The 3,704-nt window shown below is 40.5% G+C and overlaps 1 long non-coding RNA gene across 1 annotated transcript; it reads right to left on the bottom strand.

The window, feature by feature from the left end:
* Positions 1 to 407: 407 nt before the first annotated feature.
* Positions 408 to 3,434, bottom strand: LOC119695352. Its single transcript, XR_005255186.1, has 2 exons — positions 1,216 to 3,434; positions 408 to 874 (listed from the first exon to the last, which is right to left on the bottom strand). It is a non-coding gene; the product is annotated as an uncharacterized LOC119695352 (long non-coding RNA).
* Positions 3,435 to 3,704: the final 270 nt, after the last annotated feature.

Below are 3,704 nucleotides of genomic sequence, written 5' to 3'. Positions count from 1 at the left end.
ATATATATATACACACATATATATATGTATTTTAGCAGGTGTTCTTTTAGGGTTGGTATGGAATTGGAACACCATGATTATACTGAAGGAGACAGCTGAAATAATATTCATGTTTCATGTGGCCAAAGAAATGATAGGCTTTCTTGAGGAAGGTGGCCCTATTAGTGCAAACCTGAAGGTACTGAGTACAGTAATGACAGAAGAGAAGCAGAAAGTAAGTCAGTAGCATTAAGAGGATCCAATTTGGAACAAATTAGACCTATTGCAGTAGTAGAACAACTACAGAAGAGTGTCTGGAGGACTAGAAAACCCCCCAGGGATAGTTTGTCCTTGGGGTACCTTTGTGAATTAGTCCTGTTTGCCAGAATCAAGGCACAGAAGGGAAAACATCTAAGTCCCATGAGACATTTTTCAGACTTTTTAAAATTTTATTTTTTTAACTGGCTGTGTTTTGTCTGTGTAGCCGAAATCTACAAAACAAATAAAACCCATTATTAAATAACATGTTGAAAGCTCTGGTCAGCTCCCTCACTGTAGGACTTTCCGGTTTTTCAGTCATGGCTGATACATCTGACAGTGTAAATATGATATGGCTTTCTTGATAGGAACTAAACACTCTTAATTTTTTTTTTTTTTTTTTTTAATCTGACACTGGAGAAACCCAGAGCTTCAGGGAGAAGACAAGGCTCAGTCTGAAAGCTCACACTGGAGCTGGGCACTAGGGAACTTTGCCTCTGGCTGATATCTTGCTGTTTGGAAAGACATTTAATTGTCCTTAAATTTTATTATGAAGAATATCTTGAAACTGTAAGGGCAGAAAAAGAACACAGCAGGAGGACATGTGGCTCATACATCTTCTCAGTAGTCCGGCTTTCTGCGAAAAAATGCAAGCAAACAAGGGATAAGAGGATTTTATTAGTCTTGAATTGCAAAGATCTCCTTTTATATCCCCCAAACCAGACTTGCCAGCACACTGTTCTGCCTTTCCTTATTCTTCTTTTACTACTTGTCCCTGGAATGAAGAATAAAAGAACTATCTATCAACCCTTTGATGCTTTTTCAGCAAAATGCCACCCCACCCCTAAGCTTGGCCACTGCAGTAAAATTTGACCTGGTGCTATTGGTCACTGCTTTCTGTTGTATGAGCAGGTCCTGAGTCTCCATGCAGTACCTAGAAAGGATGATATGAAGATTGTACAGGGGCAAGGCACTCACCTACTTTGTGGACTTGTCTGGCAGGGCTCTTACCATCCAACATTCCCAGTTTTGCCAGTGCAGGAGGGGCAGTTGTGCTGCTCCAAGGCATGCGGGGTTGTGAGTTGTGTGACATTTCAGGCATAAAAGCACTCAGGCCCTGCAGCAAGAGAGGTCAAAGTGCTTCAGACAGGTCAGCTAAGTTTAAAATCCAAAGGGAAATCTTACCTTGTAGAGACTGAGAGGGATAAATAATGAATGGCTGCAACTTACCTTACTTACACTAGGCAGTGTCTAGTGTCATATCTGTCTGTACAAAGCAGGGAGCAAGGCAGCAACACACTCTTTGGCATGTGATGTTACATCTTAACTCAGAGATGTAAGCCAGTGGGAGGATCCCTGTGGGAAGTTTGGTTATACTTTTGTTTGAACGGGGAGATTGTGAATGTGTTGCCTTGTGCACACTGGTACATATGGGTGCATTCAGAACCACACTTGTGTTCCCAGGAATGCTGTGACTTGTCCAGCAGAGCTGGGGAGTCCCTGGCCACTCCCAGTAACCCCGTTCAGCAGGCAACAAGTAAGTGCCCAAGTGATACCAGAGAATTTGCTTCTTGGAAGTACTGAGTTACTTTCACTTGACAACTAGTCAAATTTACCTTTGTGAAGTCCTGCAGGAAAAGTCAACATAGTGTCAGGGGTTTATTAGCATGTGTTCTTCCAAAGGATTTTTTGGCAAAGCACAGCACCAAGCAGGTAGCTGCCCCTCTGAGCCCATCAGTATGGAATATCAAAAAGGAAAAGATAACTGAGGTTGGCTCAACACAGTGTTCTATTTGCCATATTGGTAATGCTTCAGTGTAGACAATATTCTCTCTCAACTGTTAAATTGCTTAATTATCTGAACACCAACCACGGCTAAAAACCCAAAGACAAAGTCACTTTTGGCTTTCACCACTCAAAACTGTCACCTTTAGCCACAGCACTCCCATACAAAGGACACCCTGAAATGAAGGTACAACCATGAAGATATGCAGACAATATCTTTGCAGCACTCAGGTAATGGTTCCCTGGGTCCTGCAGGTCCTGCAGTATTTAATGGTGGATTGCCATTAAATTTCCTCCATTGCCAGAGGAAAGCACTGGGTAAAGGGCAACAAAATTATGAGGAGAAGCTGCTTTTGGATGATCCTTCCTCAGTGCCTGATCACAAAGCTACAGGGCCCTCAGAGTCTCTTCTGATGGCCATTCCTGAAAGCCAAAGGAATTTAATTGTCCAAAACAGTAAGCACACAGATCTAAAAGACAGAGAAAAAATGCTTGCACTGGCAAAAATCTCCATTGTAATCATTGAAAAGTAACTCAGGAGTCATCGCAGAGTGTCTCCTATACTCACAAGAGTGTAGGAGAATAAACTAACCAGATACTCAGCTGCTGAAGCACTGGAAGCACAAAGAAGAGACCAGGAACAGCCATCACCCATGGGAACAATGCCATCAAAGTATGGCAGGTCTGGGTCCAAGTAAGGAGCCGGCAGTAAATCCCAGTGTAGTTTTGGACACAGTAATTCCTGAAGATATTAAGAAGGAACACCTGCCTTAGGTGTGTATTATCTACACAAGAGCATTGTTTATGTATTATGTACACAAGAGCATTATTTATGAATAAACAATATATTCACAGCTTAGTGAAGTAGAAGCTGTACAGTGAGAATTGGACTTCAGTTAGATAAGAGACCTCAGATGTACTGAGCACTGTACCCATGAGGTTTCTTAGGGAGAAAATGGAAATTATTTTCCACAGGGTATGTAGATATCACCCAGTAGGCTGAGGCTTGGTGAGCAACAAGAAGAGCTGCCCAACTACTCAACTGACCACAGAACAAAACTGTATTGGTGAGGATTAGCACAAAACAAAAATTGGAGTAAACACAGACAGATTCTTCCTAGGGGAAAAAAAAAGGAGAAACTAATTAAATACAGGAACTTATGGTAACACAAATCAATAATAATAATGATTAGACAATTAACAACCTCCTCTCATCTGGAAAAAATGTTCTTCTGACCTTAGGTTCACTGCATGCTGAACTTCTCACCGGTAAGTACACTGAGACCCCTGCTTCCCTGCAGAAAAAGAAAAAAGATGTGATGGTAAATAGAATAGTAATCTTTCTTCATGTTTTGAAGTTTCTAGGAATTTAATTACTAAGTTTCAATTCCTTTTGTATATAAAATTGTATTTCCTGGCTATTTTTTCATTAAATATTAGTATTCAATAATTGTAATCATTCTGTTCTGTTCTCCAATTATCTTTTCCAGTAAAGATGTTTCAAAGTAAATCCTTTAGAAATTAATCATAGGGTATTTCTGGGATAACCAAAATTAGGTTTATCAGTGAAATAATTAAGGTGTCACTGCTTACATTATGGCTGGAATTAAGATTCATTTGCAAGTTGTGAAGGTCAGGGCTGTAGAGAAAAATCAAGCATGCCACTGCAAAGCAGATCCACA

The sequence above is a fragment of the Motacilla alba genome, chromosome Z (assembly GCF_015832195.1).
Source record: "Motacilla alba alba isolate MOTALB_02 chromosome Z, Motacilla_alba_V1.0_pri, whole genome shotgun sequence".
NCBI classification, from domain to species: Eukaryota; Metazoa; Chordata; class Aves; order Passeriformes; family Motacillidae; genus Motacilla; species Motacilla alba.
The sequence above is the reverse complement of the archived record's forward strand: the minus strand, read 5'-3'. Positions and strand labels throughout refer to the sequence as shown.